Consider the following 24,422-nt stretch of genomic DNA (forward strand, 5'->3'; position numbering starts at 1 on the left):
CTCCACCTTGTCTACCTGAACGTTCCCTCTCCTTACCTTCCACTTGTTTTCTCCCTCCCACTCTTTAGACGGCCTTAGTTCCTCTCAATGTTTAATGTTAGGATTTTTTACATCACTGTTCATGTTACTCTGTACAACACCTCTACACACAGTGCTCGAGTGCTAAAAAAATGGTTAAATAAATAAATACATTTTTGTTTTTAACTATCCTGATGGACTTTGTTCCATATCGACTACAAAGTGAAGTGCACAAACTCAATGGCTAACAAGCCAGATTACAACATTTATTAAACTAGAATTCAATACGCCTGATTCTGACACCCAGCTGTAGACAGACATGGTAACACAATGGATCTCGTTGAGTATATTAACAAGCAATTCACAAGAAAATCAAATCTCAAATGCTTTTCTATTCACATATGAGAAACAAGTCTTTTTACAGTATCTATTGGGGGCATTTTGCTTTGAGGCAAGCCATTGGTTCACTTTCAGGTTAAACTCATACAGACATGAACTGGTGTGTGATAATCCACCAGCAAGGGTAGGACTGGATGGAAGAGTGATGAAAGCAACTAGACCAAGATCTGTAATATAACCTAATTTTTAGCACAGAAAATTCATTCCACCAAACATCACATACAATGTATAGAATATTTTAAGTATTGATTAGGGATAAGGATAAAATAAGATAATATATTAGGGTTAGTTTTAAGTGTAATGACTATGGTGTAGTGTATAGGGTGCAGGTATAGTGCAGGTTTAAATTAGGGTTTGGATAAGGGAACAGTTTGGGTGAAGGTGTAAGGTCAGGGTTTAGGGTGAGGGTTTAACTTGCTCAGCACAGGAATTAGGATTAGGTTTAGGTTTAGAGTTAGCAATAGGGTTTGAGCTAGTGTTAGTATTTTAGTTGGAATACTTTGTTACTTTACAATTAAATGATTCTTTCTATGCTTAAAATTAGGTATAATGCTATTGTACCAACCAGATCCTCACATATCATTTACAGAACTTGCCCACGTGCCAAAAGATCATGAGTATATAGAGAGACTCAAAGCCTAGAAATACCTCCATATATTCCCTGCTCTGGGTTCCATCCACAACTCATCTTCCCATAACCTATTACCATCCTAAAGCATTGTAAATTATAAACACCAGTCATGCTTAGATAGGAAAACATTTCCAGCAGATTAAGTAAGAGTTTTCTGCTTAGCACAGGCAGCGACAAAATAATTAATTTCAATAGTATTACTTATATAATGTCAACTTCCATTGAGATATAGTTTTAGGGCATCAGTAAAAAATAGTAGAGTCATGATAATGTATACAAAATAAAATATAATTCACTCGCACAATATCATCATTAGTTCTGCTAACATATACAGTATCAAACGTAATGTCATAAAATTGAATTTTCCAGTGATTACTAATAAATTGTTATGTACATCATTCATATCCTTCCTGTTACACCACATATACCTTTCCATTTCATCATGGTAACCTTTAAATAAATTACAGTAGTGGGTCAAATGTAAATTACAATGGGGAATCAATACACCAGTGTCTTCAAATCTCCCTTTATTATTGGTTCACCGCCATTGTGCATACTCCATCTATTCAACTGCATCTCATGATAAACTGGTTTAATAGATTTTGACTCTCAAAAGTAAACAATGAATAGGCATCCAATTCACTGCTGAGCACAGGCAGGCATTAAAGAGAAGAGTCTGACTCTGTGCTGGAATAGGCAGTTTCTATAAATTCATGAGCCCAGTGACAGTTGAGCAAAAGATGCAGCAATGCAGGTATTCACTGCGGTGCCGCCTGTTAGCGAACTGATGAAAACTAATGATGACTCCACTTACCTGCGGTACCGGAATGGAATGCTCATAAATCCGCTATCTATAGGTGCAGACGGGGAAAGATCGCAAAGGATCGCAAAGAAAAACAATTCAACTTATGTCCACTTGAACCGCTTCAATCCTGTAAAAGGTTCCTCCTCCCTTATCATCAGCATCTCTCTGTGTTGTGATCTGCCCACTGCTTCGCCCTTTCCTATTGGTCCAGAAAGAGGTTTAATTTTGGGAAAAATTGAATATTCCAGATCTGTGAGACACTCCCTTAAGAGTACACATTAGCCAATGACATTGGTTAGATCTGATGGTTTCCTAGTTTTGTACAGCTGCAGAGAAAACATTATTGGTCAGATTCAGCAAGGGGAGGGGAATGTGGGAGGGAGAGGGAGTGGTGCAATGAGAATGAGGAAGTGAAAGGGAAAGAGGAGAGGAGACAGAGGGATGGGGAGGGTAAAGTAAGACATGGGCATGTGGGGAGGGAGAGAGAGAGTTAGAGAGAGCGAGAGAGAGACACTACTCAGAGCTGAGATGCAGAATTGTAGAGCTGCAGAGTGCAATAAGCATTTGCAATGCAATAGGTATCACATTTGCGAGAGTTTAAGCTATTGGCATTGTAAATGACAATGACATTTATTTATGTGTTTTGCTAATTAACACAAAATAAAAGGCATTGTCATTTACAATGCCAATAGCTCAAACTTGTAAATAGGAGATCAATTCAAAGAAGCAGCCTGCCATTGTCCCAGGCTGCTCAGAAAGTGAAAGTACGCATGGCATGCTGAATGTTGCAGGAAACCATATCGTACCTGCAGTAGGAGAAACTCATTAAAGAAAATAATGCTTACAGACTAAAAAAGACATACTGTGTAACAACCGAAGTAAAAGGGCCAGTTCTCATGGGAGGTTACAAATGAAGACAAGGTAGGACTAGGAGGGACTAACAAGTCTATTAACGAATCAGAAGCCAGCATTTACGAAGGACAATGACACAAGCCAATGACAAATATGGGTGGAGAGTGGGCAGGGCTTCTATTCCATACTCCAATACAGCATGCCACAGAGCAGCTCACGCGCTGTCCAGGCTTGATCTAAAAAATCCCCCACAAAGATGATTTTTGCCCCAATCTATTAAGGAAGACATTGTACCTTGTAGTGGTTTTCAGGGCTGCATAATAGTAACAATGCTTGACAAATAAAACAATTTAGTGGCATAGGGAGTCTGTGAATCCTATGGAGGTGCGTGGGCTCACTACATGTGACCCCAAGGCCACTTAACTAGTGGCCCAAGAGAGCCAGGAGCCCTGTTTGGGGCCCCCAAATTTTGTTTCCGACAGTCTTTTCATGCTGGTCTTCCTCCAACGACAAGGCTGTTGGAAAGGGATATCATAATCCAGAAGGGAGTACCTGCCACGGCACCGCCGTCATTCGGGCTAGGAATCTGGCTGCCGCTCCAACGCGATCACTGATCTTTGCAGAGGTCTTCCCCCGACCGCTGTGGGTCTGACCGCTGGTATTGTAATTCGGTGGTCAGATCGAGGGGCTGCTGGCGGTCAGACCGCTGCCGACGGCCTGGTGGTGGCGGTCTGACCGCCATCATAATCAGCTTCTCAGCCATATAGCCGCTTTGGCTGCTGACAAAAAAGATACAAATGAAGATTATATTTTTCATGTTAACATTAATAATAGAGGTAAGAGAATGTATATTCAAAATAAGAGGTAGCAACAGACCCGCAATACATAAGTAGATCTGTTGAGGATTTGAAATCTTCTCCCACCCGCACTGCACATGGACCGTCAACTTAAATGAATGGTGGGAACTATATTGGTGTCAATGCCTCTGATAGATATTCTATTGCATCCTCTTTTCCAAAGTCCCTCGGGAGGGGGGGTAGGTGTTGATTGAATATGTTATGTAATCCCTGTGCACCAAGCTGGATCTCCTATCCTACATTTGGGTCCAGGTGTTCCCAAAATCCCAGTACCCTCGCTTGGGAAGTACTATTAGAAGACAAGACTTTAATTCTAGCCACTAGGGGCATTACTCCACTGATAACGATGCTCCTATTATTAGTTCTGTGACTACTAGAACCTTTTCCACATTGCAAGTGGCCATCATCACTTTGTCTGGGAGTCTTTGCTCAGAGTGTTTATTCACAAATTTCCATGTGCCTGTTTGTATTGTGTTTTCATGCTACACTAAACCTAAGATATTCAAGAGAAGAATTCCGCTCCCTCTCTCTCGCTCTGCACTGCACCAACTCAAATTATTCAACTATAAGCCAAGCTCCTTTGTTTGAAAATCATGGTTGCTATCTGGTATGGTGGGATTTTTTTTCATATACATTGAACAGACATTTCCTTTGATTTGCTATAAATTTTCCAATCTAAATCTTTCAAATGTAAACTGAAAATTAACAGCATATTCCCTCCAATTACCATCTTGGACTTGTTAAGGATATGGGTCGTTTATTGGTAAGGGGTCCTTTAAGAACTCATGAGTTCAACAGGTTTAGTCAACATCATATAAACCAGGGGATGAAACACCGAAGACCTAGACTGAACGTCAATGAAACATTTGTTTGGAGTATATTAAGGCAATGTTGGTGCAGGGGACTTCACCAGGGCTTTAGGGTAGTTAATCACACCAAGGTACATATTGTTGAAGGAGTTAGACTTTTTTATATGCAGAAGGCGAACGCTAGGTGCAAATTCCCATCAGAGGAACTCTGAGCAACAGACCTTATGGAGGGGGTTGTACATAAGATGGCAAGGGGAAAACAACCATGGTAGAAGCCAACACTGGTGATGTTCCTCCTCTGATACAGTGGGATTCCAAGCATGAAGAGAAAGCATTAATACATTAGCTACGATTCAATGGCCAGAGATCTGAATTTGCAATAGTGAAATGGTAGATTTTATATGGCTGTGGTCCTCGTTTAGAGTTTGGCGAGGCAGAAGCAGCAGCCCTATCAAAGGGTGCTTTTCCATCCAGCCAAATAAGGGGTTTTCCTGCCTTGATTAGTGGTGGGGAACAGAGGGGTTCCTAGTGGTGGACGCTCACCTAGCTCCGTCATCAGAAATCATTGAACTGGCATCCCATCTACCCTGGGGCTGCCAGCTCATTGTTGTGGTAGACCGGTATTATTAATTCTTCTTTCCAGGACTGCCAAATGAGACATGGCAGAGCCAGGAAGGAAAATGTAACAGTGTCCCTGTCACACATGCACATTCTGCACACCAGGCACATTTAACTTTCACTTTTCAGCAATGAAGCAACACATTCCTGCTTTAATGGTTTGTTGCTGAAAAGCAAAAAAAGAATGCCAAGCGTGATGAAAAAAACATGGCAGGCCACTCTGCATTCAACAGGGATGAAAGTGCATCCACCATACTTGCAGCAGATGTACTTTCATCACAAGGATCCCCGCCAGGTAGGTTACAACCTCGAGGGATGGCTGCTGGGTTCACACTCCAGGTTGGGGGTTGAGGCAAGGGTCTCTACCAACCTGGGAATCTAGTGGGCACTTCCGCAATGTATAGAAGCAGAGCTCTTAACTGCTACTTCTGATCGCTCAATCAACTTATAGCACTGAGCGATATCACATTTCAATAAGATGCTGACCTTTCCTTTCCCCTGAAATCAAGTACACAGAGTCAGGGGGAACCAGCTGAGAGTGCCCATGTGCCACTGAGCCAGAGACACAGTGGAGCTTGGTGCAGAGGTTCTCATTCAGCTGTGCCTGTGACTGGGTAGATGCTGCTGTTACTGCAAATGGTGAAGACAACAAGAACATTTTGTCCAAATCTTAATCAATGAAACAGATTTCGAAAATATTAATAGGCTTCAAAAAATGGATCTACAAGGTCAGCTAAGTGAGGTTCCCAATTTAAAAACAAAAAGTCATCTAACACTGCCTCATTGTGTTTGAGAATATTAACCTCTCATACCATGGAATCGGATAACTTCAGAAAAATTGCTAAATAGCGTGGCCCAGTTGGTCAGATGTCACACTTCAATTAAAGATTAATATTTTGTGGTTGGGGGGCGTGGCTAAGTGCCCGATGCGGATGGCGGCTCTAATGTGAGCGCTCCGTTCTCGCCGAGGGATTCACCCCTTCCTACCTGTGCCGGCCGCCTGAAAACCGAAGCTGTCCCCGTCGGAATGTAAGAGGAGCTTCACAAACCCGCGGCAGCTTACAACAGCCTCCCGTAAGCTTTGTTTTGGCATATACGAGCGGCCGCGGCTTCCTGGCAGCCGCGACCGCCATTTTGTCTCTTCCTCACGCGTCTGACGCGCTAATACCAACGGACAATGCTTCTACCACATGGTGCTTCGGACCCCTGCAAAGGCTCATGGTGAGCTCATTTTTTCAAGTTTTCAAGTGCTGATGCCACTACTTCACCTGCTTTATCTTGCTTAAGCAGCATTTATGCATATTGTGATTCTGGCGGCCATTATGCTCTCTTTGCCCGCTCTCACCACAATGCTCCTCATTCTTCTTGCTGCCAGTGCCTCCTTCTGACTGAGCACATTTTCCAGACTGTCCTCACTTGTTGCGTCGCTGCAATTCTCATGCTGGATTCCATCTTTTGCGCACTAACTTCTAGCAGGAAAGTTTCATCACTCATATAATTGGTCACTGCTTTGTCTCTTCATCTGTATTTTTACGACTCCAGCATGGCTGTGGGGAGATGCCTCTGAGCCTCCTTGCATTTCAACGTTTCTGCTGCTTGGCTCTCCTTCATTTCGCCATTGACTCTAACAGACAAAGACTATCTCAGTTGTTACCTCTTTATTGCTTTCTTCTTGTTAGCGGCTTATATCATATGGAGAAAGGCGCAATTGGTCGTATTTCCAAAACTCCACGATGTGTTTTTATCAAAAACTCCAAAGTCTTTTCAGCACTGGCGCATCTGGAAGCGTCTCAAGAGCTTGTTGCTCAAATGTTGCAGTCTAACACAGAACGTCCTGTCCAAGCCTCGGGAAAAGTTACATCGAAGCGTCTCAAAAAAGACCCTCCATCACCGTTAGGTTCCACTTCAGCTGTATCTATGGAACTACTGTTGGAGGAGATACGTGCTCTTCGACCTTTCATGGAAGAAACCAACTCTAAGTTGCAGGTCTTAACCGACAATTGGTCACAGATGGATGCGAGGGTAACGACCGTGGAGCACTCTATATCTTCTCTCCAGGAATCATCCTCCAAGGTGACGTACATGCAGTCGCATATTTCTTCTCTCCAGAAGCAGGTCGAGGAACTTGAGAATCGAAATCGACGCAACAACCTTCGTATTTACGGCCTGGCGGAGAATTGTGAGGGGAATGACCCCGTCGCTTTTTTCAAATCTTTCCTGCCTAAGCTCCTCCACTTACCTGAGGGAACCACGCTTAACATCCAGCGAGCACATAGGCTTGGTCGCATTTCTTCATCTTCCTCTGCCTCTCCTAGGCCACGAGGTGTCATCATGTACTTTTTGGAATATACCGATCTCCTTAAAGTTTTGTCAGCGGCCCGAGGCTCTCCTCATCTCACATGGTCAGGTTCTACCCTCTTCTTTGCGCAAGATTACGCTAAAGCCACAGCCAGCCGTCGTAAAGCCTTCTTGGATATGCGACCGAAGCTTCGATCTATTGGCACCAGATATGGCCTTTTCCACCCTTGCCTTTTAAAAGTCACTCACAACAACAAAACGACGACCTACGAGGACCCTGTTCGGAGCTTCCTTAATTCATGCCAAACATCTGAAATGGACTTCTCCGGCTCCTCGTCGGCCTTCCCTCCATGACTTTCATGACTTACTATTGTGGTTCTTCCACTAGTTTGCATAGTTCCTGTTGACTATATATATATTTGTTCTTATCATGTTGTCTCTACCCTTTTCCTTTCTGAACTCTCTTCCTTTATATTTGTTCTCCTCTAGTTCCATAATATATTCGCCTTTTTCCCACTTGCTTTGGTATTTCGCTTATATCTATACCCCTTCTGATGTTTTCCTCTCCTCAATTATTCTGTCTTTTGTTCTCTTCCACAGGTTTTGTTGCTTACAGTATGTATTTCCCTTGGTCTGACGGTTCGTTTGCATTGGTTGGACCGCCTCCTCCAGTGGGCGCTCCCCCCTCAGTTCTTCTTCTAGTCTTCCCTCCCCCGTGATCGCCCTACCTCAATTTCACCCTTCGTAAGTATGTTTTCCCTTCTTCCCTTGTTTGCCGTTATACCCTTTTCGTCCTTGAACCTTTTTTTTCCTCTAGTTCTTCTCTGTTCAAAGGTGTCTCCTCTTTCTCTTTTTCACTCACTTCTTTGTCTTTACCTTTTTCATGTTTCTCTTCTCCGCATTTGGGGTCTTCTACCTTATTTATCCGCTCATTTGACTTTCACCATTATTTTCTCACTCTCCACATTTGCTCCTTATTTCCATTTTTCTCTCTCTTTTTTCTCCTTTCTCCTATTTTTTCATTCTTTCATTATGGTTCCTCATTTGCTCCTGATTTTGCTCCTTTTCCTACTTACTTCTCTCCTTTTGTCTTTTCTTCTCCTTTCTTTGTATTCTCTTTCCTTGTTTTTTTTCGTTTTCCTAGCATTCCTTCTGCTTACTTACCTGTATTTCCTCTCTACTATTTTTCAACTTCACATTACCTCATCTCTTTCTGGCTTTCTTATCCTGTTTATTCATCTTATTATTCTGGGCACTTATTACTCTTTTTTTTTTTTTATAGATAATATATATTTCATTTTCATGATATGTCGCTAAAAATTGTCACATGGAATGTTAAGGGCGTTAATTCCCCTATCAAGCGACAGAGAATTCTGTCACATCTTGCACGTTTAAATGTTGATATTGCTTTTCTGCAAGAAACCCATTTATCTGCTGAAGAGTCTGTCAAGTTGAAGAGAAGTTGGGTGGGTGATGTTTATTTTTCTCCAGGGGATGGTAAGCGCAATGGAGTAGCCATTTTATGCCACAAAAATCTCTCTCACACTTTGCTTAATCAAGAATCAGATGATGTTGGTCGCTGGACATATGCTAAACTTTCCATTAAGAATGTTCCAATTTCCCTCCTAAATGTCTATGCCCCCACTGCTGGTGATTCCACTTCCTGGTATACTTTCTCACATCACGTTACCAGATTTATTGATGATAACTTTATTTTAGCGGGAGACTGTAACCAGCCCCTTGACCCTTTTTTGGATAAGAATTCCAAAGCTCATTTCGTTCCCAATAAGTCGCATAAACTTTTTTCTCAAGTTATCTCTCAACATAAACTCACCGATGCCTGGCGATTATGTAATCCTGAACTACGGGAATTCACTTTTTACTCTCCCTGTCACCATTCTCAGTCCCGAATTGATTACCTTTTTGTTACCCATAACATTGCCCAAACCCTTACACATGCAGAAATTGGTCGTATACCACTTTCAGATCATGCCCTCACTTTAGTCCAACTTGACATTCTCCCTAAATCAGTTGGACCCAAGCGATGGCGCTTTAATAATTCCCTTCTCCTGGATCCTAAATTCACCGCATCTTTCATTGACTTCTCTGATGAATTTTTTCTAATTAATGATACTCCCTCCATTCCCAAGCACACCATCTGGGATGCCTTTAAAGCTGCAGCAAGGGATTTTATTATTAGCTTTGTAGCAAAAAAACGGAGGGCTGCTCGTAACTTTACGGCTACCCTTCTTCTTGACATTAAGAAATTGGAGCATTCTTACTTTACTTCTCGTTCGCAGGACAGCTTAACGGCCCTGATTAATGCCAAAATGAAATTTAACAAACAATCCACAGATGATGCATCTTTATATTTATTAAAATCAAGCGCAAAGTTTTATGGGGGTAAAAATAAGGCTGGGAAGATTCTTGCTAACTATTTGAAGGTAAAGCATAATAAATTAAATATTGAATCAATATATGACACACATTCTATTCTCAAACACAAAGATACAGATATTCTTGATGAATTTTCTGCCTTTTACAATACCTTATACTCTTCCGAAACCCAACCCTCCTCTCATTCTTTAGACCGCTTCTTTTCCAGCATCCAAAAAACAGCTCACTTCCCACTTGATCTCTCTCATTTAGAGTTTGATATTTCTCAACAAGAGTTACTCACAGCACTTCAGAATCTCCGAAAAGATAAAGCTACTGGGCCAGATGGCTTTACTGTTGAATTCTTTCTTAATTTCTCCAAACTTCTCATCCCTAAACTACACTCCCTCATTGATGCTTTCCTTACTTTGGGCTCTTCTTCGGGCTCTTTCTCAGACGCACATATCTGCCTCATACCCAAGGAAGGAAAGGATGCCCAGTATTGTAAAAATTATAGGCCAATCTCCTTGGTTAACATCGATTATAAAATATTTGCGAAATCTCTTGCAGCACGTCTCGACCTTCTTCTCCCGGATCTTTTGGCGGAAGAACAGTCAGGCTTTGTCAAGGGTCGCTTTATTACTGATAATACTAGATTGCTTTTTAATGTCTTATCTAAATCCCGTCACCTGCCCCACTCCCTTGCAGCCATTGCCCTTGATGCTGAAAAGGCATTTGATAGAGTTGAGTGGACCTATCTTTTTCACACCCTCTATTGGTTCGGTTTTGGTCCCAAATTTATTTCTTTGATCTCCTTACTTTACTCCAATCCACGTGCAGCTGTTTGTGCCAATGGACAAGTCTCCTCCTTTTTTGATTTGGGAAGAGGGGTACGTCAAGGATGTCCCTTATCTCCTTTTCTTTTTAATTTAGCCTTAGAACCCTTTCTGTCTAGACTTCGTCAAAACCCTACCATCCAAGGATTTCAATTATCAGATTCTCAAATTAAGCTTGCTGCATATGCGGATGATATCCTTTTTATTTCTAACCCCACTGATTCGATTCCCGCCTTCCTTGCTGAAGTGCGTGAATACTCCCAAATATCTGGCTACAAACTCAATAATGATAAATGTGAGATCCTACCTTTAACGAAATTCACATTTAAATCTGACTTCACTGCCTCCAACTTCACGTGGAAATCTTCCCATATCAAATACCTTGGTTTGCATATCACTCCTACCATTTCAGATACTGTTTCCCTCTGTCTATCCAAATGCACCCAAAAATTAGTGGACTTGACGTCCAAATGGCATCCTCTTTACCTGTCCTGGTGGAGCCGCCTTGACACTATTAAAATGATGCTATCTCCCATAGTCCTTTATACTATTTCCAATATTCCTGTATCCATTCCTTCTAAAAAAAATTTAAAATTCAACTCCATTCTCATGTCCTTTCTTTGGAATAAGAAAAAGCCCAGAATGTCTCTTGCCCGACTTACTCGCCCTAAGACGGAGGGGGGAGTTATCTTTCCCAACTTCCCTGTCTACCATAAAGCGTTCTTACTACGACAAGCTTCTTTTTGGCTGCAAGATCCCAGTACCCCTTGCCCTCTATGGGCTAAATTTGAACGTCTTCTTCTTTCTCCGTTCTCCTTTGCTGAATATCTTTCCTTTTCCCGTAAACCCCCTTCCATCTCCACCCCCATCCACAAATTTACTACTAAATTGCTCCTATCCTCATCCCTTTCACCTCCCAAGACCATTGCTGATTTCCTTTCCTCTACCATCTGGCATAACACCGCCCTACTTATTCGTAATAAATCCTTCTTCTGGAAAACATGGCATCAAAGAGGGCTGGTATGGGTTTCTCAACTCTTTTCTTCATCTTCTTTTCTGTCTTTCGCTACTCTTCGTTCTCTCTATGACTTACCCACGTCCTTCACTCTTAACTATCATTTACTTAGGGAGACCGCACTAACGACCTACAAACAACTCTCTTAATTACAGTCATCCCCTACCTCTCCCACTCCTACTTCCTCACTTCACTCATTCTTGCGTAAGGTTCCAAAAGCTGCTTCCATTTACAAATACCTTTATACTACTGACTCTCCTAGGCCCAAATCCAAAGTAGAAGAATGTTGGGAACGTGACCTTTCCACGTCCTGGCCAGTCTCATTATGGGATAAAATTTGGGTCAAGATACGTAAATCATCGAGGGCGGCAACCTTAACGCAGTCCCTGTTTTTTATTTATAACAGACTTCTCTACACACCATTTGACCTCCATAAGCGTTTCCCCAACACCTCTCACACATGTTGGTCTTGTTCCTCCCCACAAGCTACTTTGTTTCATATGCTGTTTTTGTGTACATCTGTTCATGCTTTTTGGCTGCAGGTCTGGGCTCAAATTAACTTGATCTTCCACACCAGTATCCCTTTTTCTCATACAAACATTTTCCTAGGTAGTCTATCCCCCTGTTGGGACAATGTTGATTTAAAGCCTCAGATTATTGACTTGCTACTAGCAGCTGCATTCCAGCAGATAACGGTAAATTGGAAGGACTTCACCAATATCTCCTTTAAGGCGTGGTGGTTTAATGTCTGCCATAATCACAGACTTGATACTGCTTTGGTTTTTCAGGCTCACATGGCTGCAAAGCGTTTAGACCTATGGCTCCCTATCACGCTTTACCTGGACACATGTGCTAAACGTTCGTTTCATCCACTGCCTTCACAACAAGAGGTCCTTAAACCCCCTTAAATGCTCATTGCATTCCATTTCTCTTTTCCTCATTGCATTATTTTTTATTTTATTTTCTTTCTTTTAGGTATTTTCTTCCTCCTATGATTATTGTTCAAACGCTTTTCCCTTTTTTTCATCTTACTGCCCGGTTTTTCCCTCTGATAGTACTTACAATTGTATGCTTGTTTTATTTATTATAATTCTCAAATGTTTTGCATTTCCATTGTACTTTGTATTGACACCTTGCCTTTCTCTTTTTGATCTCAAATAAAATTTTCTTGAACTTAAAAAAAAATATATTTTGTGGTTGAACATTAAACTACATTTACATATTACATTACCGTTGATCACAAATTAAGCAAGACACTTCCTTAGTTCATAATCACAAAAAAACGAATCGGCTGAACATGGCTTGAGAAAAAAATCATTGCCCTTTCTAGTGGGACAGAGGCAGAAATGCAGAAGTCTGCTGTATGGTTTGCTGAGAAGGAAAGAAAGCAAAGACATTATACTTAAACAAGCACTGGCAAAGCCAATTGGTCTTGCCTTTGTGACATCTATTTGGCTTTGTCAAAGTTTATTTATTTTTCTACATGTTGCTCAACACAGCTTGTAAAAGTAAATAAAGCCCTATAACTAAGAAGTAATCCGGACATCTGAAATGTAACTAGTTCTCCTGTAAAAGCTCTCTAATACCTTCAGGTACAGTTGGGGCTATATAAAACAGGAAAATAAAAAATAAATAAAAAGAGCTCAGACAGTGGGGAGAGAGTAAGAAATTTAAGGGATGGAGAGAGCATACTAGGTGCTAGAACCTATGCTCGTAGATATGAATGTGTTGATTGAATGAAACGGGTCGATACATTTTGCATTGATTGACCTATAAATAATAAGAAATTCGCCCATCTGTAATATAGGTTTAGGGGAGCTGGACCCATGCCAGATTTTCAGGATAAATGCCTTTTAAGCAAATACACTACCATTATATTTGTTTATATGTCCATTTATTTTGTGTAGGTACCACAAAATCCTGAATGGATCTCACTCTCAAAGGCCTTCGTTCGACACCCCCCCTTCCAAACCCCCCCCCCCTCCATCCCCCCCTGTATGCTTTTGGTTAAGAGGCCCGAATACTTCTGTATGGAAAGCTTACCCCCTTCCTGAAAGTCCTGGAGAAGAGTTTTGTAAACAGTGATAAATTACATGAGTAAGAACTGCGCCTTTGGTTAATTTTTTTAAAGGGTTTAAATTTGTAATGAAAGGAAAAATAGATTTTGTCAGAAAACTATAATTTTTTTTTGCTGCAGTGTTGTGTAACGCAAACTTGACTTGAAGGTATTGGAGCAAATTTTATGAGCACCAGTCACATTACTCAGGGTCACCATTCGTTGTTTATAGGGATGGGAGAGATTAAGTGATTTGCCCAGAATCACAGGATGTTGAGCCGACGGCAAGACTCGAAGCTGGTTCTCCAGTCAGCAGCTCTGGCTGTTACTCCACATCTTTCTTGCAGAGTTCTCTAGCTGAGGAGGGCAGGTGTAAAACTGGGGGTGTTGCTCTGAAGCCACCACTTCTCTTGTTTAGAGAGGTACGTGCAAAGGCTGCATAGGTGACTGCTGATAGAGGAATCTTCAGCCAGGGAAGAGGTGTGGTGCAGCGGCCAGGGCGACTGACTCTGTAACCGGCGGCTCACGGTTCGATCCCCGGCGCCTGATCAGCCCAGCACCATATGACTCTGGGCAAAAGCTCACTTGATCTTCCAGACGGCCCAAGCGCTTTGGCACCCTTGGGTAATTGTTTGTGCTTTACAAATAGTAGACATTTACATTTACTGCCCACAACACAAGAATGTGTGAGGGCTCCTGATACTAGTACCAAAAGGGTAGACGCGCATCCAGCCAAAAATAGCAGATGCCGGGTGAGTGCTTTGTGCAACAAATGCTCCTCGTTGAAGTGCTGATGCAACATCCATCGAATGCTTCTAAGCTCTGCATCAACGGGCACTCTTGTTCCCCCAAGAAAAAGTCCATCCTTTTTTGAGATTTAATTGTAACAGATGCACCAAGCGACTATAGTTTTTTAGCCACCACAGCAGTTTGGAAGCACATTCCACAGCAACACAGCCCCAGAATCTCGGCTTTCACCAGCCCCGTGGCTGGGGGAACAGCAGAAAAGGCGGGGTGCTGGAGCAAGGCGAGAGTGATAGGGGGGGGAGGTGGGCGAGAGCGTTCCTTGTCCATCGATGCTTCTAAGCACTGCAATAGCAGGGATGAAATGAAATATAAATACCAGTATTTGTAAAGCGTACAGCTACCTCCAAAGTGGTGTCCCTGCGCTGGGGGCCCTCGGGAAGATTAAGCAAGCTATTGCCCAGAGTCACATGGTGCTGAACTGACCTGCCACCGGTGCTGGGGATCGAACCGTGAGCCCCAGATTCCAGCATCGGTCGCCCTGGCCGCTGCGCCACACCTCTTCAACTTCGACATTGAAATGAGAAAGGCAACAGAGAGTGGGAAGGGGTGGGAGGTGGTTGGAAAAGGCAACATTGAGCGGGAGGGGGGTGGAGCTGAAAACACAAAGGAGAGCGGGAAGGGTTGAAAACACAAAGGAGAGCCTGAGGGGGGTGGGTAGGTGAAAACACAATGGAGAGTGGGCAGGAGGTGGGTCAAAATACAACAGAGGGCAAGGGGAAGATGAGGGACTGCTGACAGAAGCACTCGCAAAAGTAAATTAAAACTAGAATTAGTAATACATCGGGTTCACCTATATAATGAATACTAAGCAGTTTTCATCAATCACGGCCTGAGACGAATGAAAGAGCTCCTTGACAACCATCATGGGAGTAGAGAGGATGTGGTGCAGCAGGTAGATATGCTGACTGGAGAGCTGGGATTCCAGGTTTGAGTTCACGGGCGCAACATTCTATGATTCTGGGCAAATTACTTAATCTCTCCCGGTGATTAATTGCAGCTATATAAGACTGCTGCAAGTTGAAAAAGCAGAAAGAGGCAAAACTTTATTTATGAAAAAATAATTCCACCAACGCGGATGTTAACAGTATTTTGGTGGCAGGAAACTGATAAGAGAAGCAAATGAGAAACAAGCATTGCTAAATGGAGGAAAATATGCTACAGCCAATAGAAATGAAGGAAAAGTAATTAGCATGCACCAGAACCAATGAGAAGTCTAGTAAGAGAGGAGGCGGGACGTAACTCCATTTTAAGTTTATATTAAAAATAATAGATTTCTCAAGCACAGCGCAAGCACTGTGCAGGCGAAACCTAAAAATGGAGTACTCTTGCAGACTACCTCAAATGTATTTGTTGTGAAAGTATCTGTATGGAAAACGTCCTGATGAAGGGGGCTCTGGTACTTATGGTTCCAAAACAAGGGTCATCACCAGGACTTGAAATACCCTCCATCCTTCCCCCTCCAGGGCATTGTATTCTGCTGATCAGTGCCCATAGCATGAGACATTCTAGAGCTGCTATTACACCACTCCAGCAACATCCTGCTAATTGGAGAACTTACCGGAAGCCACTGCTTCCAGATGTCTTATGCTCTTATCGTTGAAGTAACCCACTCTGTTACATGGAAGCTATGCAACTCCCTGCAAGGGCAACAAGTACCTCATACATCAGAACCTCTCATGCGATGACAGGCATAAGGTTGCAGCCTAAAGAGGAATCAATGCTTTCAATACACAGGCAATGTACTAGCTATCCAGTAACCACCATCCCCTGTTGTCTATGCACATGTGAGAGTCAAACAACACACTGGACCTATGTGCCAAATAAATGCACCCAGACAGTGAAAGAAAGCCCCACCTCCAATTTTCATACAGGATGAGCCCGCTTCCAACCAGTAGTAATCCCTGCTGCAAGTAATAGCCCTTCGAACAATCACGTCACATACCAATCCAGTGGAATCCATTCCTTTGGAGCAGAACTGGCCCACAGGGTAGCTTCTCACAGCTATTGTTTAGGACTGCCTAGGTCACATTCTCGGAGAGGTGGGCTAGTACGAACCAGAGCTACACCACTGGAAGGCCAGTCTGTCCCCACCCACAGTTTCTACTGAGCTGAAGGCAGCAAATGCAGTCCCTTCTAAACAGCAGACTGGCTTTTGAAAGGAAAGAAATCTCCTTACCCAAGGAACAGGTTTGTTGTTTGTGTATACTGCAGGGAAGCTTCTGCTGGTTTAGCATAGTGACTTCCACCAGGAAGGACACTTGCCCTGGATGGATGTGAAACTGTGGCAGCTCTGACTTGTATATTATGTGATTCAGGCAAATGCAGCTGAATTCTTCAAATATTCAGATAAAACATCAATATGAGCTGAATGATTCTTTATAGCTAAAACGTCAAGCCTGACAATTTTATAAACTTTATAAAAACTAAAAATGATACACCAGTGAATGCACTTAGACATAGTCTGTCACTGTTCTTATTTTCAGTAGCACAACCTATTTCCACATTTAAACACAGATATCATAAATGTAATAGTAAATATGTTTAATCTGTAAAATTAACATGTCTGAACTATGGTCATGTTTATATCCACCAGCCTTTGAAAACCACAAAGGGTTAAGTAGTACAAAGCTGTAAAGAGATATGGCCGGATCTCATAACATTTTGGACTGGTGCTAAGCTAAGGCAGTGCTGGGTACCACCATGTTTTACTATCGTATTATGAAAGCAGGTTTCTGGAGGTGGTAATGTGTGCCAAGAATGTTCATGACTAATAAATCAGGACACTCTGCTTATTATGCAGGTAGCTTATTGAACCAGAGAGTAACCCCTCACCACAGTCATGCCAGGCGCAGCTAGCCACCAATTGTCAACTCGAGAACTCGGAGCCCCAAAGACACCACAGAAAACCTGAGCGTCATAAGGAATTCCACAACTGTCCATCACAACAAACCTATTCAGGCTCCTCAAATCCACACAGAACCTGAAGGACCCATCCTGGTAATAACTACTGGAGATAATCACTCTGCAGCCTATCCAACATTTGTTGAATAATCTCCTAGACTTTTGGTCTCACTGCCATGGGTACCTTCCGTGCCATATATTTCACAGGCAAAGCATTTATTTTTTGCTCTCATGTACATAGTTATTAGCCACCCCTAACAGATTGCATTAACATCACTGTTTAGATTAGTACTGGCACCACGGAAAATCCATAAAGAAACAGGCGTCATGGGTGCTTAAAATAATACACTCACTCGGACATCTGGGTTACCTGCAGCATCTAATCTTAAACCACAGTCTTCTAGCCAGTGCTTAATTGTACTGATGTTTCCAGTTGGTGGGTCCCAGCACTAAGCTAGGGTTTAATTTTTAAAAGGGAGAAAGCAGAGGTGAAAAACGAACCTACAAGAGTAAGGAAGTGTAGGGAGGTGGAATAAAGGGGCAGGAGGTGAAATCAAAAATAGACAGCTTCAGAATTCTGCAACTCCTCCATTCAGCAGGGCTGCGGCGATCTCGTGAGAAAAAACATACATATATACTTTACAAATTAAAGACTTCTGGGATGATGGGATTAGCCACAGCACCTAACCTGAGATCAGAGTGAACCATCTGAGATGCCTAATCATAGTAATATCAATTGTCTGCGACTCCTATTTACATATTCCACACTCCAACCCAATTGTCAGTTCAGTTTATCTGGGTGTAATAAACACCATTAGTCATCAGGATTTTACTAGATTATTATTAAATACAGACTCCGATTTACTATGATTTTGGTTTGAGTCACTTTTGTGGCACAGCACCTATGTAAAGTCACTTTTGGCATTTCCTAGGTAATGCAAAGCCACTTTGCGTAGGTTAGTAAAAGCGAAGTATCACAAAGCAGCGGGCATAGTGCAAGTGCTCAAACAGAATATAGCATGGACGATGGGAGGTTTCAATTTAATTTAGAAAAGCTCCAACCTTCCTAGTATCATTTAGTTTTTTTATATGTGTTTGTGAATTAAATAAAAAATCTCATCATTTGCATATTAGTTTGATGAATGCTTATTTCTGTATTTTATGTGTATTGCTTTGCAGTTCAAATGATTAAAAATACTTAGGGCGGGGGGCCTTCGGCATCGAGTAATGACTGATTGGTGGTCCCCAGATTCTAATAATGATTCAGTGTGGGTCCCTGGGTTCCAGTAATGATTAAGTGGGGGTCCACAGGTGTCAAAAGGTTATGATCCACTGGCTTAAAGCTTTAAGTACATCAAGAAATATTTCTTGACCAGACTCTCACTCATATACAGTCTAGGCATGACTATAATTACAAATACAATCCAGGAAAAACAGGCTATGGAAAATGCAAATAAAGTCTCACCTCAAACACTTCAGGCCAGACCTGTTGGATTTGACCATGTTTGTTTTTTCTAGCTGGCTAGCGTGCATGCACATACATTTGTGGGTGCTGTCTTGGAATGATTTATTCTTAAAGCAAAAGAAAAAACATTCCTAGATGGCTTTCATTGAATGGTTTTTATTTTGCTATAACAAAAATTATTATAAGATTACCATTTTCCATGTGTGCACATGCATTATTATTCTTAAAGCATAGGAAAAAATATTCCAGAAGGGGTGCCTTGCATGCATAGTTGCACGGGCTTGCAATGGTTTAAAAAACATTGAAAGATGGTCATCTCCAGACTGTCCGATGGGCCTTGGCTTCCCTTCGACCCCTAAGGCTGTTATAAAAAGCCTGGGGATGTGGCATGAGGATACTTTAACTATGGGGGTTCAGGCCATATAAACCATGGCCATTTGATTTGGAATACTGCGAATACTCTGCAAGATTCTACCCTTGATTCCTTAGACCCTTAGATGAGTGGTGGTTCAGGCACTTGTCCTCTCGCGCCTGGACTATGGTAACTCTTTGTACTTGGGGTCTCTCAAAGGAGTGATCTGGAACCTGCAGGCTGCCCAAAACGCGGCCGCGCGTGTATTGCTTGGAACTTCCAGATCACAGTAAGTTAGACATGGACGGAGATCGCCACTGGCTTCCGATTGCTCAAAGAGTGGAATTTAAATCATTCTGCATTGCCCACTGTGCTCTAAAGGCCGAGGCCCACCCATCCTACCTCAGCTTGTCATTCGTTACAACCCCAACTGTGCACTTCGGTCGTCGAATCACCACCTGGCTGCCATCCCGGCTCTCTTTCTGCCTCAGGGTATTGCTACCTCTTGTTTCAGTGCTGGGATGCCTTTGGGTCACTATCCGCTCTACAAAGTGCATGAATAGAAATAGACACGAGCTGGCGGTAGGAGGAAGGTGGCTGGGGGCAAGAGGATGCTGGGGAGGGGCTCATCATTTTTTTTAAATAATGAGAGCAAGAAGGTGGGAATGGAGAGGGAGCAAGAGGCAACAGAATGAAGAAGAAAAAATAGTGTCACATGCACTGCCACACAAGGTCTGACACCAGCAATAGAAGGAAACACCTCAACCAATCAAAATACAATGAGTCAGAAATGCTCCTTGGGTAGGATAAGCACAAGAATAGGGAGGAAAGTAATGAAATCAGGATCAGAGACTTGAGATTTGGCAAGAAAGCCACTGAATCATGTGCACGGTAACAACAAACCTACCCTGAATCTCTACTGGATACAATCGGTCGGTTGCAAATAGCCAGCTAAGACTGTCTCCACCGAAGTAGTGATTTAAATCTATTTGAAATTATCTACCTTGAAAGTCACCAAACATGAACAAGTCTTACGAGTATTGTTTGAGGGAGAGGTTCTGAAATCTGCTGGTGTATTGTCAATATAGCAAGCACTGTGAGTGAGCAACTGAATGAGTGAGTGCATGCTTGGGAGTATGAGTGAGTGTGTTTATCAGAAAGCCATACAGTCAGTGAGTTAGAGTAGTGCTTCTTAACCCATGGTCCAGGGAACCCTGGAGGACCACAAAACCGTCATGGCACCTCCCGGTTGAAGCACATCGCGTGACAACAACACGAGCCCAGGAACTGCCTGTCTGAATTCCCAGTTACAAGCACGCTTTCTTGTTTCGGCACACCCTCACCACGGAAAGTCGTCTGGTAGTGAGCCCATTTGTTGCCTCTGCTACATGCACATAGATGCAGCTAGTAAATCGGTAATCCTTGTTATCCGTAGTAAATAATCAACTGGTTATCTGAATTAAATATACCCCGGTCCGGCCCGGAGCTTCGTTCCTGGCCCCAGCGTTAACTTGCACATTTGAAAATATTCCGCAGTTTATTCCTGTGACACTTTTTTTGGAGGTCTTCTCTCCTATGCAGCACCTGGCCTTTTGCAGCCCAAATACGCCCGCATATAGCATTTAATGTTTCTGCCCTACATCGGTTATCTACCCGACTCTCAGTTCCAGGTTCTGTGCTTTGATTATTGTCCTGGCCTTCCTCTTTTGAAGCATATCTGCTCGATATACCACTGATTTGTTGAAAATTAATTGTGGCACTCCTGATGAAGGCAGCCCCTGTGCCGAAACGCACGTTGAGAAAGAACTTTTCATCACACAGCCACGTTATATCAGCCTCTGTCCATAAATGTCTGTCAAAATGAGATATGTTTATCCATCATATGTCCGTGTAAATTCATTATTTAGATTTAACTGTTAAGCTGCCACACTAAACAATGAACACATTGTATTTGACTTGTAATGTATCTAATTGTATGTTGATTTGCTCTTATATGTCCACTTTGTAATATAAATATGAATAAAGTGAATTTCCATATGCTTCTCCTTTACACTGAGTTCTAGTTATCCCTCTAGCTATGTTGAAAATATATTGATGTGATTTGTATCATTTGAACTGCCTAGGAAACTTTTCTTCCATTGTTGGACCACAAAACCTACTCAGATGGTCCACCGCAACTTAGAAAGTTAAATAATATTAGCAGATTAATAAAGTGTATATAAATGAAGAAGCAAAATGTATAATTGAACATTTTAAAATGTTCTGTAAATGTTTAGGAATTTGAAATTGGTGGCTAGAAATTAAGTTAGAATCCTCAGATTGATTTGTGGGACCAGTGCACGTGCATCAAACAGAATAAACAATGAACAATGAGTGGGCTAAATTTAATTTAGATAAACTCCAACCTTCTCATTAAAATTTAAAAAAATAAAAATAATTATATTTCTTTGTGAATTTAATAAAATCTTTTAATTGTGCATTTGTTTGATGAAAGCTTCTTTCAATAGTTTTTGTGTACTCTTTTAAGATTCAACCATCAAAAATGGGTAGGCCAGGGTCCTCGGCTTCCAGTAATGACTAAGTGGGAGTCCCCAGATTCCGATAATGATTCAGTGGGGAGATCCCTAGGCTCTAGTAACAACTAAGTGCTGGTCCACACAAGTGAAAATATTAAGAACCACTGAGTTAGCGGGTGCATGATTTAGAGTGGTTCCGCAAGTAAATGAGTAAGTGAAGGAGCGAGTGTCTGACTACATGAGTATGAGTGAGTGTATAGTGTAAAGTGAGTGAGTTAGAGTGGGTAAGTTGAAGTGTTTGACTGCGTAAGTGAGGGAATAAGCCAGTAAAGTGAGAAACCACGTTATGAAGAAAACCTCCTTTAGAAATAGAGAAAATGCAGAATCTTAAAACAACCGTAATTTCAGAACTATATGACATAACAAAGAAGGTAAAATACTTTAATAAAACCTAAAACAACAACTGTCAAACACTTGGGCCTCCTTTTTTAGTGGCCAACCTAAAATGTACAGAAAAAGTCTGATGCCTTGTCTGGCCAAAGCAAAACACATGTCAGCTCAGTAGAACTGTACACCTGTATAGTCAATAAAAATCTACATTTGATTTTATAAAGAATAAATACACCATTCTAAAAGCACAAGAGTCTCAAGTGGATTTTTACTCATTCAATTAAGAGTTGAGAAGTTTACAATCGGATCCTCCTAAAACCCATTCAGGCATTCAATTGTTCGGCTGTGTTGTAACAAAACACAAGACTTAATATCCTTGCCGACATTTCTAGCTTGGTATCTTGTGTGCACGTGTCCTAACAACTGCATATTGCGAGACGAGAAGCTTATGAAATAATCAGTAATGTGTGCTTGTAGAGTGACACAGCAGAACTATTCACACATCACAATTACATATACATGAGTGAGTTAAACAGCACACAGCATGACATTAGATGCCAGCCCCCTCGAATACTGGTGCTTAATGACGGGGTTGAAACCTTGCCTTGTCGCGTGCCTCGGGGGAGTCGGGGAGGGGCCCTGCGTCAGACTAGACATTTCCATCAGCAGAATGACAGGTTCACGTTACACTGAAAGCGTCGGGCGTCGGAATATTTACACATGCTCGGCTTCTCCCAGGCGGCCCGAGATACGGCTCAGTAACTACACAAGAGCACAGCCCCGCCCCCACCTCCAGCTGCCCCTCGGAGCCCCACGCTCACATCACAGGTGCCCCCAGTCCGCAGTGGCAGCTGCCTCTCCCGTCCCAGCCCCACGTACACCACAGAGACGCCCCTCCCAGCCCAGCGCACACCTCACAGCTGAACTTGAAGATAAGGCGCCGCCTCGCCCTGCCAGCGCGTCGCTGCCGTGGCAGCTCGGAAACAGTGCCTTGCAGCCGTGTGCTTTCACAAATGCCACTTCACTTGAGCAGCAAAGCATGGGTCGCTGTTAAAGCTGCTGCCAAGGTGGCACATGGGAAGGCGCCCCCTGCCAGGAACCTCGAAGAAGTTGGCAGTGAAAAACTTAAACACTTACCTTCCTCGCAGTTTAGTGGTTTTCAGACTGGCCCCCGATTTGAAGGCAGCCAGGACCTGGATTTAAGAGCCCCCTCGTGCCAGGCCCCCGTGTTCCGCAGTGACCAGCCCCTGGAAGTGAGCCTTCCTTGGGTTTCCAATGAAGAAAGAAGCTGCCTGCTCTCTTGCACTTTTTTTTCCTGCGTGATGTCACATCCTGATTTTGTCTCGAGCTGCACAGCTGTCCTTGTACTCACTTCATGAGAAAAAAACACAACCCTAAGAAGTTACCACCCACACCCCCCACAGTTCCCGAGTTCCTCTTCCCACACGAAGTCATAACCGCCCCCCCACCCCTCACTCACACAAAAGTTCGGGTCTTTCAGAAGTTTACCCGGACTCGAGAACACTTACTTGGTTTGCTCACTATCCGAGGGGCTTCTCCTCTTCAACCCACTGTAAACACAGCGTCCTCACCTTTCACGTCCCTCGCGCTCTCCTCCCGTGAAGGAGCACACTACACGCCGTGTCCATGGAGAGGAGGGCACACAAAACAGGCACACACACACACTCCAGACCCGTCCGCGCGCGGCAGCATCCCTCGCTGAAGCCAGAGCCGCTTATCACTCTGAGACAACAGCCCTCGCGCTTCCGCATCCGCGAGCCGTGTTTAGGAAGGAAGGGAGGTCACAGGATTTAGTAAAACCTGTCAATTAATGATGAGCGTCACCGGCAGCGCGCGGCGGGGTCTAACACTGACGCCGCATCTCACGCGGACGGCGGCCTCTGCGTCAGTCACTTGGGGTGACCGTACTGTACACTGTTTACATACAACTATAGAAACACACAACTTGACTAGAGGAGGCCGGAATGATGGTTTCTCGGCTGCTGCTCTCACAATGACCCCGCATGGGGTCCAGCGTTACCCTTCTTAAATGCCCTGGGACTATTTCTCATATATATGGGACTATTTCTCATATATATGGGACTATTTTTCATATATATATTTTCATACCATTGTTCTGCTAATGTTGGTGTGTATTTGCTTATAATGTATGCACTGCAGAATATAATTGCGTCTAGACACATAGGCAAGACGCCGTGGCATGTCAATAGTTACAAGAGGCTGCATAGATTACAAAGTTGAGGTTGCAAGTTACTTATGTAGGTTACACAGTGGTTACAAGTTTGAATGCGTAGTAAAATGTGCTACTTTACTCACTTTATGTCGAGGGCACATAGTGTGGGGGCTGTGCTGCCAAGACTGGGCAGTCATGGTTCCAAAGACCGAGTCAAGTAGGCAATT

At 42.9% G+C, this 24,422-nt stretch overlaps 1 protein-coding gene across 2 annotated transcripts in view; it reads right to left on the bottom strand.

Annotated features, from left to right (window-relative positions):
- Window positions 1–23,728, bottom strand: part of MOB3C (MOB kinase activator 3C) — a 232,399-nt gene extending 208,671 nt beyond the window's left edge. Inside the window, exon 1 of one of the 2 annotated variants that reach the window (XM_078671671.1) lies at window positions 23,531–23,728. The gene's annotated coding sequence lies outside the window, so the exon portion shown is untranslated. Of the gene's footprint in view, window positions 1–23,138; window positions 23,292–23,530 lie in introns of those variants that run through there. The other variant, XM_078671670.1, reaches the window with a different exon arrangement.
- Between the last annotated feature and the right edge of the window lie 694 nt (window positions 23,729–24,422).

The sequence above is a fragment of the Lissotriton helveticus genome, chromosome 1_2 (assembly GCF_964261635.1).
Source record: "Lissotriton helveticus chromosome 1_2, aLisHel1.1, whole genome shotgun sequence".
NCBI lineage: Eukaryota > Metazoa > Chordata > Amphibia > Caudata > Salamandridae > Lissotriton > Lissotriton helveticus.